The sequence below is a fragment of the Vombatus ursinus genome, unplaced genomic scaffold, assembly GCF_900497805.2.
Source record: "Vombatus ursinus unplaced genomic scaffold, bare-nosed wombat genome assembly UNPS02006874.1, whole genome shotgun sequence".
Taxonomy (NCBI): Eukaryota; Metazoa; Chordata; class Mammalia; order Diprotodontia; family Vombatidae; genus Vombatus; species Vombatus ursinus.
In genome coordinates, this window is record NW_020946652.1 from 3,993,105 (window position 1) to 4,009,759 (window position 16,655).

The window sequence follows — 16,655 nt, forward strand, 5'->3', positions numbered from 1 at the left end:
AAGTGTACTGTTTCATACGGAGACCCCAGGATCCCCCATCAGATGCCTCTCTGCTGTCGGAGGACAGACTAACCCTTCTTTGCTCACTCTTTGGGTGTAGCTTTATTTATTTATTTTACACTCTTTTTCATTCCTTGGTTTTCTTACTTGTTTCACCACTGAAAAAAATATAGCCAGACTTCCCTCTCAACTTCCCCAAATCCTGATTAGTCCCGAGGAATCACAGCAATGAGTTTCAAGATACAAGTTACACGATGCATTACGAAGACAAGTAGTGCTGAGCTGCAAAGGGTGGGAGCTTGGTTGTCTTTTCTTACCTTGCATGTATGTACACACATATACATGCATGCATGCATGCATGCATACACACATACACATATAATCATTCTGGGAAAGTTCCAGCTATAATATTTTGTAATCCTTCCTTTCCTCCTCCAACAGTCTATTAAAATCATATTTGTACATGAAATTAAAATTAATCTATTCAGGTTGCCTCCCAAGAGGCCAAAGGGTTTTCTCTGTGACCACAGCAGAGATATAGGTGAATTAGTAGGAAAACAGAGCATTTCAAACTAGCTGCCAATTCCTAACCCCCAAATTCTGTCCACTCCCATACATTTGCTCATATTAGAGAAGCTCCATGTAATTTTTAATTATAAAAATCATACTGGATTTCCCTATCATACCCAGGCAAAAGGTGCAGGGGATTACTCCTCTCCTATTACCACTGTCATTGCCATGGGTGCTTGGGCCTGTTGGGATTCTGACCTGGGCTGGTTTTCCCCTTATAGAAGGAAGCTGCCCAGGAATGGGAGAGAAGCCTATGTCTGCTTTGCTCTGCTCTGCTCTGTCTCAGAAAAGCAAGTGAACTGGCCTGTCAGCTTACTTTTTCATAGACCACAGAGTGGGGTGAAATCTCTGAAAAGAGGACATTCTCATAAATTGGTGAGCCAGGCATCTTGGAAGCAGCCCCAGTTACTGGCCAAAAGAACACAACAACCAACCAAATTAACAGCAGCAGCAGCAGCAACTATAACAATGACATAACCAGCACTCAAGCCACCATTGGGCATACCCACCCTCTTCAAGGGTGTCCCCCTCACATGCCTTTGAACACAGGCATCACCCTGGAATTTCAGGAAGAAGATTGTGCAAATCAATACATTTATCAAGGACTTCCCAGTCACCTCTCCTTATAATGAAATAACATCATATTATAAATACTTTGGATTGTAGCGGAGTAAAGATTTGTCTTAATAAATCTTGGGGAAGACATTCCAAGACATTTAGTGGACACATAAGTGTACTTCTGTTCACTTCTCTGAGAGCCAGATATATGATTAATCAGCAGTGAGGTTCTAAAGATGGCACAGAGACTAGGATAGATTGTCTGCTCACTTGGAAAGGGAAAAACAAAATCAGATTTTAAATTGCCCTTTATTATAAAGGGCATCTTTTGCTGAGCTCCAGATTGCATAGATTTCTCCTTCCCTGTCTTTCAAAATGATTACACATTTCTCAAATCCCCATCTTGCCCCCCACCTCAAATATTCTGACCTCACTTTTGCTTCTTGAAGACCTTGACATCCTTCCACTCACTGCTTAGCTTCCACTTCCTACGGGAAGCCTTTAGAGATGTCTCCAGTTGTTGATCTCCTCCCATGCTATCTTCTGAAATTACTTTGTACATATGTAAACAATTTAAAAAATACTCAACTACCTGCTTCTATCTTTAAATACAAAGCCAGCTTCTGGAGAGCTATTTATTGGTTATTTAGACCTTGCATCTCCATCTCTGGGTAGAACTCCGCACATAGTATGAGCTTAATTAGTGCTTGTTAAATTGAAAGTTCAACAAAATTGAAGGTTACTTATATATGTGTGTGGGGGAGATTGCTTTCTTTCTAGAAGAGTCCTTGAAGACCTCATCTGGTCCCAATCAATCCTCAGGCTGGAGTGATATAATTTGTACATTAAGTAAAATAGCTTTGGCCAAATGCAATCATGTTGGGACCTGTTAAAATATTTTCCCTGTTGAAACTGAACAGATTCTCGAGTGTTCAGGTACATTGGCCACCCTGGATTCTTGCTGCTCTGATTGGATGGCCCTGCAGCCTGAGCAACAGGGAATCTTAATGTTCCACTCAAGGACACATTACTAGTGAAAATAATGGGAAACAAACTTCTACTGCAAAGATGTTGGAGTAAAGAAGGAACTCCCTGGAGCCCTCCCAAATCTCCCTTCAAACAACCTTGAAAAACATCCCAGAACAAATTTAGGAGCAGGGAAGCAGCTTACTAGCACAGCAGGAAAACTCTGTCTCATTGGGATGGGAGGGGAGCCTGGTAAACAAGCAGCAGTGGCAGGCCACAGCCCATGAGACCTACAATAAGGCTTTCAGGCCCAGGCCACCATTGAGGCCTCCCCCCATTCAAAGCAGCAGCCCTGAGGCAAGCCATGCAGACCAGCAGCACAACAGAGCCCTACCCCATGCAGGCCACCAAACTCCAACCCCATTGTTGATTAGCAGTGAAATCCTGACCCCGGGACAGGCCAGCGATAAGAACCCACCCACAGGTCAGTCAAATAGGGAGGCCCTACCCCAGCACAAGCCAGCAGCTAGGACCTGAGTCCCAGAACAAGAAGTTTAGGATGTTAGAAGAGTGGAATCCAACTGTTACATAAAAGTACAGCCACAAAATGGAAAGAAAAAAGAAATGAGTTAAAAAAAGAGCTTGAGAATAGAAACTTTCTACAGTGACTGGAAGGATCAAAGTACAAACTTAGAAGAGGACAACAGTGTCATGTGAAGTTTCAAAGAAAAATGTCATTTGGTCACAGACCCCAGAAGAACTCCTGGAAGAGTTTATTTTTTTCTACTTAATAGTACTTCATTTTTTCACAGTTTCATCTACAGATAGTTTTCAACATCCATTTTAAAAGATTTTGAGTTCCAATCTTTTCTCCCTCCCTCCCAAGCTGCTTCCTAAGACAGCAAACAATCTGATATAGGTTATATATGTACAAGCAGGCTAAACACATTTCCACATTAGTCATGTTGTGAAAGAAGAATCAGAACAAAAGGTAAAAAATGAGAAAGAAAAAAAGCGAAATTAGTATGCTTCGATCTGCATTCAGATTTTATAGTTCTTTCTCTGGATGTAGATAGCATTTTCCATCATGAGTCTTTGGGAATTGTTTTGGATCATTGTATTGCTAAGAAGAGTTAAGTCAATCATAGTTGATCATCACACAATGTTGCTGTCACTGTGCACAATGTTTTCCTGCTTCTGCTGACTTCACTCAGCATCAGATCATGTAAATCTTTTCAGGTTTTTTTTTTCTTCCTGAAATCTGCCTGCTCATCATTTCTTATAGCACAATAGTATTCCATTACATTCATATAGCACAACTTGTTCAGCCATCTCCCAATTGATGAGTATTCCCTCAATTTCTAGTTTTTGCCACCAGAAAAAGAGCTCTCCAAATTGCTCTCCAGAATGACTGGATCAGTTTACAACTCCACTAACAATGCAATAGTATTACAGTTTTTTAATCAAATGAGAGAGGTAGAAAAAAAATTGGGAAAAGAAATGAGAGTTATTATACAAGAGAGAGTCAACAGCTTGGAAGAGGAAGCACAAAAACTGACTGAAGAAAACAATTCCTTAAAAAATACAATTGGAATAATAGAAAAATCCACTGAGGGAAAGAACTCTTTAAAAAGTAGAATTGGCGAAATTGAAAAGGAGATACAAAAGCTTACTAAAGAAAATAACTTCTTAAAAATTAGAATCGGGCAAGTGGAAGCTAATGATTCTATGAGACATCAAGAAACAATCAAACAAAATCAAAATAATTAAATAAAAGAAGAAAATGTACACACAGAGTAAGGGTAAAAGGCTGGAGCAGAATATAATATACATCAGCTGAAGTATAACAAGAAAGAAATTATGGAGGTGAATTGCATTTTAGAAAAGTTGGATATGATAGCCCTGTGGAGAAAATTGAATGAGGATAGAAAGAAATATACCTTTCTTTCAGTGGTACATGACACCTACACCAAAAAAAAAAAAAATGACCACATATTAGGGCATTAAAAACCTCACAATTAAATGCAGAAAGGTAGAAATATTAAATGCATTCTTTTCAGATTATGATGCCACAAAAATTATATGTAATAAAGAGCCATGGAACGATAGATCAAAAATTAATTGAAAATTAAACAATTTAGTCCTAAAAATGAGTGGGTAAAACAACAAATTATAGAAACAATATTTTCATGAAAGAGAAAAACAATAATGAGACAACATACCATGATTTATGGGATGCAGCCAAAACAGTTCTTAGGGGAAATTTTGTATCTCTAAATGCTTTCTGCTTTCTCCATTTTATTTGGGATTATCTTGGATTATTGTATTGCTGAGAATAGCTAAGTCATTCACAGTTCTTCATTGCATAATATTGCTGTTACTGTATACAATGTTCTCCTCATTCTGTTCATTTCATTTTGTATCAGGTCTTATAATTCTTTCCAGTTTTTCTGAAATCATCCTGCTTTTCATTATTTTAGCACATTAATATTGTATTACAATCATATGCCACAACTTGTTCAGTCATTCCCCAATTGATGGGCATCCCATCAATTTACAATTCTTATCCACCACAAAAAAAAGAGCTACTATAAATATTTTTGTACAAATAGGTTCTTCTCTCCCTTTTCCCCTTTGGAATATAGACTTAGAAGTGCTATTGCTGGGGCAGCTAGGTGGTGCAGCGGATAGAGCACTGGCCCTAGAGTCAGGCAGACCTGAATTCAAATCTGGTATCAGACACACAATAACTGTGTGACCCTGGGCAAATCACTTAACCCTGATTCCTCACCAAAAAGAAAAAAGAAAGTGTTATTGCTGGTTCAAAGGGTATGCAGAATTTTATAGTCCTTTGGTCATACTTCCAAATTGGTCTTCAGAATGTTTGGATCAGTTCACAACTCTACCAACAATGCATTAGTGTTTCAATTTTCCCATATCTTCTCCAAAATTTGTAATTTTCCTTTTCTGTCACATTAGCCAATCTGATAGGTATGAGATGATACCTCAAGGTTGTTTTAATTTAAAGGGGAAAAGGGGAGAAGAACCTATTTGTACAAAAATATTTATAGTAGCTCTTTTTTTTGTGGTGGATAAGAATTGTAAATTGATGGGATGCCCATCAATTGGGGAATGACTGAACAAGTTGTGGCATATGATTACAATACAATATTAATGTGCTAACATAATGAAAAGCAGGATGATTTCAGAAAAACTGGAAAGAATTATAAGACCTGATACAAAATGAAATGAACAGAATGAGGAGAACATTGTATACAGTAGCAGCAATATTATGCAATGAAGAACTGTGAATGACTTAGCTATTCTCAGCAATACAATATTCCAAGATAATCCCAAAGGACTCATGATGAAAAACACTATTTGCTTCCAGAGAAAGAAGTGATGCTGTCTGAATACAGACTGAATCATACTATTTTTCACTTTTTCTTTCTTTCTTCCTTTTTCCCTCAGTCTTCTTGTAAAAAATAACGTGATTTCATGTATAACCTATATCAGATTGCTTACCATCTCAGACATGGGAGGGAGGGATAGAATTTGAAACTCAAAACTTAAAAAAAAAGTTAAGTTTTTTACATGTAATTGGGGAAAAATAAAATAGTATTAAAATGATGGGAAATATGAGAGACAACATTGGTGAAACTCTCACCTATAGCAAACTGGAAATATTTCAAGTCAATCACATGGTTCCCCAACTTTCTGATATTGATCAAAGATAACACACACTATCCTGTCTCTACTTTAGTTCAGGTCCTTATCTCTTACCTGAATTTATTAGTTCATTCCAGTTCTGGGCTCACTTATCTAATTATCTTTTGACTCAACTACCAAAATGATGCTCCTGAAATACAGATTTGATTACGTCACTTCCCTACTCAAAAATCTTCAGTGGCTCCATCTTAGCTCTAGGGCAAAATACAAAATCTTCACTCTGGCATTTATAGCCCTCCACAATCTTGAAAAAGATATTGGGGTCACTTCCTAAGTGAAGTCTTCCCAGATTCCTCCCATTTGCTACTATACTATTTCTATTCAAATTACTTAGTATGTTCTGGATACTTTATATTTACTTATCTCAGCATAAACTACAGCATCCTCCCTAGTATCATAAAAAATTGCTTTAGGACAGTTACTATGCCATTTTTGTCCTTCTATCTCCAGTACCAATCCCAGTGCACATAGTAGGTAGTTAAAAAATGTGTGTTTGATTACGTTTAGTTAGAGACCACAGAGAAACATGTGCAGGAAAGATAAGTCCATTGCTAGGCTCTTTTGTGATGTCTACATTTTCCTTACCCTCTCCACCTTTTTCCTCCCTTCATGTATTTCTTCTGTCCTCATCTTTGAAGCGTCCTGCAGTTTGCACTCCTGAGTACATTCACTCTGAAGAAATACAGCTTTTAGTCAAAGATGGGGAAGAAGGTATCTGTTATGAGCAGACTCCTTTCTGAAAGTAACATGCCTTTAGGACTTTCAAGAGGGATCAGCAGCTTTGAAAACTACTACTCACATGTAAAGGATTTACTATTGCAGGAGGTTTCCCCTGCTTTATTGTGCTGGTGGCCCTGTGGCTTGTGAGGGGATGAATCAGCGCAACTGTCAGCCTGGGAAGAAACCGGTAATTAGAAGCCTGGAGGGAAATGAGGGGAAACTCATTTTTCTTAAAGGTTGGGAAGTTTGTAGGTGCCTTAAAAAAATGACCCATTTCCTTAACATCTATGTTGATAAAGGGATATACCCTCTTTTAAAGCAGTGGTTTGGAAGCTTTTTGTGAGTTCTGGATCCTTCTGGCATTCTGTTGAAGCCAATGAACTGCTTATGATGAGGGTTTAAATGAATAAAATAAGATAATCATTACTACAAAATAAATAAATTATACTGAAATACAGTTTATACATTCATATGGGTCCATGCATGCATGCATATACATACATGTGTGCATATATATGCATATATGTTTACATTTATATGTATAGGTATCTATATCTCTAGATCACAACTAAGTTTATGAAGCCCAGGTTTAGAATCCCTGGCTCAGAGGAAGAGGATTAAGCTTTAAAAAAAAAATCAACCCTAATTAATATCACCTGGGAAGTGAATAGCACTGTTAGAGAATATTGCCATCACGGGATGGAGAAATTTCAAAGAAACTGGCAGAGTTGTGTTGGACATACATTCACCCAGGAAATCTGGAAGGGCTATGCTTGAGTATAGCAAGGACAGCATGAGTACAGAAAGATTCAAGCTTTGGAACTCCCTGGTTTTTCAGAAGACAGGCAATGTGAGGAGGAAATACGAGTTCAGTTCTCAGGTCCCAAATAGTAAGCATCCTGAAAGACTTGGGATTGGCTCATCGCTTTCCCCGGCCCCACCCCAGGCCATTACCTTCACCAGAGATGGGTTCTCTATTTGAAATCCAGATTTAACTTTGATATTGTTTGCATTATAAAATTGCCTTCCACCTCCCCACTCTTCTGCTTCCTTTTCCTGGTTGGGGTTTTCACAGCAAGATAATTAAGGCTGAGATTTCAAAGGCTGTCTGTCAGGTGCTTGCTTGTGGGGGATGGGGAGTTGCTTTGATTGGATCTGAGGTACTGGAAAGCCTTGAAGATGGAGGTAGGGAGAGTCAGCTCAGAGACAATGAAAAGGCTGAATTTTCCCAGGAAACATGATCAGCAGCTATGGCTAACTTTGTCCACAGCAGCAAGGATGGGGCTTTGCTGGCTAACTCCAAGGGAGCTCCCAGTGCTCAGACCTCCTAACCTCTGCTGCCCTGCTTCTTTAACAGCCCAGAAAAGCCCATCAGTCCAGCCGATGGTCAGAAACCAAAGTGGTGGAGAGAGGACCATCTGGGCTCTCTCGAGATGCCCACAGGCCTTCTGAGCTGCCTTCATCTCTAATCAGGGTGAGCCCTGCTCTGTAACAAGGTGGAAGATTCTGCAAGAATGCTGGGAGTGGGGTAGGGGTGGAGTGGAACAGGAATTGGGTTTTTGGTATCAATCCAGTCCTGAGCTTCCCTAAAGTAATGCTGGAGCCTCTCAGACCACTGACAGTGTTGTTTCTCAGTGGAAAGAAAATATAAGAGGTTAAAAATCCCTGAAGTTTCCGTAATATCCATGATGTGAAAGAGAACACTGCTAATTTCCATCCCTATGCCTGCACTTGAAATGTGCCCAATCCCTTTCCTCTTCTTTCCCAGTGGCCCACATGATGCTTATTGACCCCAATTCTGATGCTAGTTGTAATTGTCAAAGGCAGAAGAGTACAATCCCCAAAGAGGACTCCAGAGATGAAAGGGAAGATTCACAGAGGTCTTAGTGTTTAGAGGAATTTGTGGACTTCCTACATAGAAAGAAGTTAAAAATACAGATCAGTCATTCTTATTCTAAGAGATAGATAGATAGACAGATAGACGTATATATACATATGCAGGTAGGTATTGCAGTGGATAGAGTGTTGGACCTGAAGTCAGGAAGACCTGAGTTCAAATCTGGCCTCAGACACTTACTGGCTGCGTGACCCTGGGCAAGTAATGTAATCCTGTTTGTGTCAGTTTTTCCTCTTTAAAATGAGCTGGTGAAGGAAATGGCAAAATACTTTAGAATGCTTACCAAGAAAACCCCAAATGGAGTCACAAAGACTCAGACACAACTGAAATGGCTGAACAATAACAACAGAAATTCAACAGAGCTAGAGGGAAGAGGAGTGGATTTAAGGCCTAGGCAAGAACACTTGGATTTTATTTGGTGGTGGGGAAGGATTACAGCTCTTTGAGTTAATCGGGGAAGTCCTATTTTGGGAATGCCTTACATTATACCAGGTTAACAACTTGACTTAATTTACGGTCTTAGAAAGATGCCTGGGACACTCAGAGGTTAAGAAATTTGTCCATGTTCACATGGTCAATGTGTTTTCAGAATTTGCATAGAGGTTTTGGATTGTTTGTTTTTACCTCATGAGAGCATGTGAGAAACAACTAGTCTGGGGCTGTGAAGGGGGGGTGGCGCAAGTATGTATGTCTATTTAACAAGTTTTTGAAAAATCACAACTCACATTTGGAATCTTCTACATTTCTCAATTGATAAGAAGATAGAATTATTTTATTTGAAAAACAGATTTTTATAATGGGAACCATCCACTTCTATGCCTTCTTAGATCAAAATTGGGTGAGAAAATGTGTTCTTTATATTATACCTAAAAAAAAAATCATGCAGGGGAATGTACATCAAAGCTCAGCAATTGTGTTCCCACAGGAAACCTTGAATGATGTTTAAAAATGTCTTTATCAATTTAAATGACATGTGGGAAAGGATGAAATTATTCAAATGGAAAAGGATGTCTAAAACCAGAATCCTTGTAAGAAACATAACAATATTAAGTTCACAATTTAGGGGGGGAAAAAGTACCATTAAGATTCCTGCAGATGCTCAGTGTGGTCACAGTCAATTCAATCCATGAGGAATAGAACTTCACTAGTAATGATTTTAAACTGTTAAATGATACATACTGACTGAAACACTTCAAAAATAAAACATTTCAATTGATTTCAAAGAGCCCAAAGCTGAAAGAGATTGAGTCTTCTGGAGCAGCTTAATCTAAAGGAGTGATTAAGGCAATAGGATTCATTAATGTGGTATGCACAGCATTCCTCCTGCAAGAGCTTAAGTGGGATTCATTTATTTTCAAAATAAGTAACTTTCAAGATATGGCTTTCATTATTTATTTCCATACAAGCTATTATTTCTTCCTGTGTGGAAGAATGCCAGCAATACACAACTTTCTGCTGTAGGTCACATTTGTCAGAGTGCTTTGCATGGCAAAACCTTGTAAGGTGGGTAAGGACACAAAGTTCTATGATCATTCCTATTTTCTAGATGAGAAATCCAGCTCTGGGACTTTGGCGCCATCTCCCCTGCCCATTACACACTCTTTAGGTCAAAGAGGTTAATTGACTTGAGGGGGGGAGGCCCACAAATCTAATAAGTGGAACAGCTGGAACACAAGCCCAAGTCTGCTGTTCTTTCCAACACACCATGCTTTCTCCATTCTACTGCGTGAGACTCAAATACTTTAGTAAATGTCATTTGAATTCAGAGAGTTATTGATTGACCTACAGGAATTATAAAACTTTAAAGAATTAGCTTGTGATTAAATAGATAATGATAACATCATGTTAGGCATAGTAATTCAGATCACAATGACTCTGATTATTCAGAAGGCAGTTCAGAATTCCATAGTATCTCATTATTCTGTAGTGAGTGAGCTCATGTGTGTCAAAGGATACAAATGACCCAACCATTCTTAATAGGTTTATGTCGGGACATGATCATTCTGAAGAAAAGACGTAATGGGGCATAATGCCTGTCTACAAGTATCTGAAGAGTTATTGTGTGAAAGAGGATTAGATTTCTGCTCCTCAGAGGGTAAAAACCAGTAGCAATGGATGGACATTGTAAAGATAAATATAGGCTGGTATCAGGGCAATTTTCCTAACAATGAGAACAGTAAAAAAATCTCAGAGTGGGCTTCCTCAAGATGGGTAGGGTCCCCCTCAATGGATACCTTCAGCAGAGGCTGCACAATCACTTGTGCATGGCTATTGCTTTAAAGTGGGTTGACCACAATGGTTTCTGAAATTCCTTCAGCTCTGAGATATTGTGATTGCGTGATCTTCCAAATGACCCTTCCAGGCCTTCCCTTTGCCAACAACATCCTACCACCTCTCTTCCTTGAGTTTTAGTACATCATTCTACATTGTTTGATCCAAATCCTAGTTATAAGACATAAAATGACTGAGTAGAAGAATACTCATGATGGCTGGAGAGGCCACTCGCTTGTACCCACAAATATGAAGCTTATTGAGAACTAATTAGAAAGGAATGGGAGTATGGTATAGTCATTGGGTGAATGGAGCTCCAAGAACCAATCAGTGACTATCCAAGGTAGCCAGAATTGCAATTCCCTCCCCGCCCTCTCAATAAATAAGATAGTGACTCTGAAGCCAGTTCTCTATTCAGTCACCTTAATGTGAGGTCAGGAAGACATGGTGCCCATCTCACTTCTGATGTTCATAGATTGTGTGACCCTGGGAATGTCATGTCTTACTGACCATAGCCAACTTTATAAAACACTAACCTTCACTGGTAATGAGATCTCCCTAACCCAGAGTTTCTAATTCAATAAAGTCATAGGTCCAACCCCTTCCCCACTTCATTTCCCCCCCAAAAGTGAAGAAAGTGATGATTAGGAATCCCCCCCCAAAAAAAATTGCAATGACTCTTGCGCAGCTGGCAAAAGATGTGGGGTTTTCCCACAATGCTTTTCATGGAGTCAAATGACTTAGCTCTTTCTCTTTTATGAACAAGAACAAGGATTCTTGACTAAAGCAACTCCCGCATTTTTGTTGCTTTCAAACAGTGATTTTCATTTCCATTTGCTCCTTTGAAGTGTGCAGCCAGTCTGCCGGTTCAGCATGCCAGAGACTCAGTCTTGTTGAGGGTGAGGTTTTGCATTTTGGAAAGGGCCTGAAGCTCCACTGCTTTGCTCGGGGAAGATGAGCATTGGATCCATTATAGCAGCCGACATTCCTGCAGCCCTGACAACTTTGCCAAGTGTTTGGCGTATATTTAAAAAAAATTTTGTCAACTGTCCTGTGAGGTAAATGCAGTAGATATTATTGCCTCCGTTTTGCAGATGAAAAATGTGAGGCTCGGAAAATGGCAGTGCTTTGCTAATAGTAACTAGCAAGTCTAACAGGCAGGATTGGAGTACAGGTCCCTCAGGATTTCAGTTTCTCTATCCAGTTTTCTGTACCTTGCTACCTTCCTTAGGAATATCTACCTGGCTCACATCATTCATTAGCAAGGAGGTTTAAACTATCTCATTCTTTAGCTTTACAGTGTACCAGGATTCTCAGGGAGCTTAAAGAGTGTACTCCTCTCTCAGAAACATTTTCATACTCCTTTTTTGGGGGATGGCATGGATGTCACTACCTGTGGTTTCATTCTTGAGACATCCCCACCTGCCCATTCTGTCCGTAATCAAGACCATTATGATTTATCTAATTTCTACTCTTGAATTGTCATCTTGCTGCTCAGGGTGGGTAAAGGTTCCATAGCAAATAATATCTCAAAAGCAGGTAGTGAGCTCTTGTCTATCTGACTGATTGGTCCTCCACACACTGTGCCATGCTGTTTCTTCTAGGCCCTAAGTGGAAGAGAGGCAACATGTATAGTAACACCACCATTACCCCCACCAGCACCCCTACCCACCAAGAATAACAACTAGTAGAGTGAGCCCTGGATCTGGAGTCAAAAGCACTAGGTTCAGAACTTGGTCCTGCCACTTACTAGCTGTGAGACATTGGATGAGTTACATTTCCTTTGGGCCCGTACTTTTCTGAGTTGCAAATTTAGAGGGGTTAGAATAGATGACCTCAAAGTTCTCTTTAATGTTAGCTGTATGACATATTATCTTGCAACAGAAAACCCCATTGTGGTTTTCAAAGACCCACTTCTTTCAGAGCCGTGGATTTCAGAGCTAAGGATTCTGTCAAGACACATTACAGTTTTGAATTTCCAAGGCCTTGATTGCATAAAATAATGATTATAGTGAACATCTTGTTTGATTCACAATCTGAATTTCACATAAGAATTCAAAGAACTTTTTAGACTTCTTTGTCTTCTTATCACTCTAAGAGGTGGAATTACGCAGCCCAGGACATGCGTGCCCAGGAAGTGTGTTCCCATGCAAGAGAAACTCCCATTGTTCATGCTTTTCAAGGAGACTTGGGGGAAGGATGTGGAAGTGACAATGGCAATTGAGAGTAGCAGCTATCCTGCCTTATGACACTGGATTTTTCAGGGGCTAACATAGCAGAAATAGCTACCTCACTACGAGACCCTCAGACAGACAGTATTCTAAGGAAAGAGAGAAATATGAGGAGAAGATTGAATTGAGAATTAACTTCTATTCATACCACCAGGGTACCCTGTGGCATCATGCACCCTGTTTGCCTATGTGGCTGCAACTAGGAAGGACACCTCAAATCTCTATAACCTAACTGTGAGTTAATCACTTGCATCTGGCTCGATTTTTATCTGAAAAAGACAGGTATGACTATATATACACACACACACACACACACACACACACACACATATATACATATATGTGTGTGTGTATATATATATATATATGTGTGTGTGTGTGTGTGTGTGTGTGTGTGTGTACGTATGTATATCCCTTTCACCACGTAACCGAGATTTCAGTTCAGCTGGTAGCAAATGGTATTGGGAATGAAGAATTCAGTTTTCTGCCTTTGGATGGGATTGGGTCTGGGGAATGAATGGAATATAAGATCTATATCAATGAGACATGTGAATAATGATTTTGATTTTATTGCCTTTGATCTAATCTGATTAAATACTTTATAAATTAGTGATTTGGATAGAGGTAAATCAATGAGGCATACGCCCAAGAACATGGTTAATGATTAGAAATAAACTTGGCAGGAGATCTTCAGCAAAGTGCCCCAAGGATCTATGTTTGATCCCATGCTGTTTTTTTTTCTGATTGGTATTGTTAATAAAGGCATACGTGTCAAAATTGCCAATGACACTAATCTGGGAAAGACAGCTAAAATACTAGATGGCAGAATCCAGAAATAATAAGCTAGTGATAAGACCATTGGGCTGAATCTAGTAAGAAAATTCAATAAGCATAAATTGCACAGAGGTTAAAAAATCAGTTCTACAATACAGAATGATCAAGCAGCATTTGTCTCAAAAAGATCTTGAGGTATTAGTGGTGTGTAGTCTTAATAAAAATCCAGTGTATTGTAGCAGCAACACCATCAAATACCGTATTGGAATACAAGAGAGAGGCATTGTGTCCAGGAATAAGGAGGTGACAATTCCCCTAAGATTAAAAAAAATAAATTTATGAAGTGCTTATCATAGTGCCCTGAACGTAGTAGGTGCTCAATAAATGATATTTCTTTCCTGCCACAGAATATACTCTGTTCTTGGCACCACTGTTTATGAAGGACATTGATGAGCTAGAGGGTGTCCAGAAGAGAACAGCCAGGGCAGAGAAGGGCCTCTCCAACTTGTTATATGAAGATTGCTTGAGAAATGGGGACATTTAGCCTGGAGAGAAAGAAATTGTTGGAGGGGGGAAGAGCATGAAAGATCTGTTCAACTCTTTGAAGGTCTGTCACATGAAAGAGGAATGAGACAAGTTCTATTTGGATGTAGAGAGCAGGATCAGAAGCAGTGGCAGGCTGGGGGAATTGGGAAAAGGGAGATTTGGGCTTCTTTTCAGAGAAACTGTACCAAAGTAAAGCTGGCTTCCGCCCAGTCAGAGCTGTCACAGCACAAAAGGGCTCCCTCTCCCTGGAAGTTCTCCAACTGATGGCATGTGACCACTTGTCAGGCATGTGCCTGTGAGGCTCCTTTGGGGCTCAGGCTGAATTGAATGCGAATTCATAGCCTTTCTAATTCTTAAACTCTAAAAATCTCTAAGAAAAGGGAGAGGATGAAAGGTGAGATTAATGCACTAAGAGATTAGATTGGTAGAACCCCACCCTCCCAACACACACACACACATACACGTTCACACATAACCTTAAATTAGGAATGAGTCTGCTGACTGGAAATATCTATTCAAGGCTGGAGTTAAGGGTGATAGGCAGGTGCTGCTTTGTGACCATGAAGAAGAAGAGAAGGCAAGTTGGTTGATGCCCCCAAACTAACCCTGGCGTTGGAGTCCTTCCCCTTTAACACCATTATGTCATGTAGATGCAGTTCAAAGCAACACAAGATTACTGGTTGGGTAACTCTGGGCAAGTCATGTAACATCTGTCTGCCTCAGTTTTCTGATCCATAAAATAGGGATCATAATAGCACCTCATTTCCAGGGTTGTTGTAAAGATCAAATGTAGTGGTATATATAAAGATCTTTGCAAACCTTAAAGCATTATAGAAATGCTAACTATTATTAGCTATTTTTATATACAAGACATAGAAAATTAACCCAAGTATATGAAACCAAGAATCATACCCTGATGGGTAAGTGGTCTAAATATTTGAAATAGTAGCTCTCAAAGCAATTGAAAATTATTTACAAGCATATGAAAGAATTCCCCAACTCACTAATAGCAAGAAAAATGCAAATCCCAGCCACCCCAAGGTTTTACCTCACACCTAGAACATGAGAAAAGATGATAAGCGACATCACCAATGTTGGACGGGCTGCGGAAGGACAAGCATACCGACACTCTGTGGGTGAATCTCGGAATTATCCGATCTGTTTTGAAAACAATTTGGAATTGTGCTAAAAACGATGAAGACTGCCTTTGATCCAGTGATCCTTCTGCTGGGCCTCTGGGTCCCAGAGGTCAAAGGCAGAAAACAAGTTCAAATCTACACCAATATATTTCTAACAGAATAGCCAGTTTGAGTAAAGAGAGAGGCTGTTGATTTATTGGGGTATGGCTAACCAATGTGTTATGCTTGAATGTAATAAAAGATTACTACTGTAAGAATAATAACTGTGAAGAATTCAGGGAAGCAAAGGGACACAAACATTAATTCAAAGTGAATTAAGCAGAATCAAGAAAGTAATAAATACAATGATTTTTGTTTATATTTTATTTTTCCCAATTACATGTTAAAACAATTTTAACCTTTTTTTCTGATTTTGAGTTCCATAGTCTCTCCCTCCCTTCTCCCCTCCCACCATTGAGAAGGCCAGCAATTTGATCAAGTATACATGTGTAGTCATGCAAAACACTTTTCCATGTAAGTCATTCTGTGAAAGAAAACACAGACAAAAATAAAAATAAAGAAAAAACATATTTGATCTGTATTCAGGTTCTATCAGTTATTTTTCTGGAGATGGACAGCATCTTTCATCATAAGTCCTACAGAATTGTCTTGGATCATTGTATTATTGAGAATTGCTGTTCTTCAGAGTAGATCACCATGCAATATTGCTGTTACTATGTACAATGTTCTCCTGGTTCTTCCCATTTCACTTTGCATCAACTCATGTAAGTCTTTCCATTTTTTTTGAGTATACTGCTCATCATTTCTTAAAGCACAACAGTATTTCATCATAATCATATAAAACAATTTGTTCAACTATTCCCCAACTGATGCACATCTCTTCAACTTGCAAGTCTTTGCCCCCACTTAAGGAGCTGCTATAAATACTTTTGTATGCATAGGTCCTTTTCCTTTTTTTTTTTTATCCATTTGGGATACAGACCTAGTAGTGGTATTGCTTGGTCAAAAGGTCTGAATGGTTTTATATCCCTTTAAGCACAGTTCCAAATTGTTCTCCAGAATCATTGAATCAGTATACCACTTCACCAATAGGTAATTAGTGTTTTAATTTTCCTCCATCCCCTCCAACATTTGTCATTTTCCTTTTCTGTCATTAGCCAATCTGACAGGTGTGAGGTAGTAGCTCAGAGTTGTTTTCATTTGCATTTCTCTCATCCATAGTTATATAGAGCATTTTTCCCCATACGACTTTAG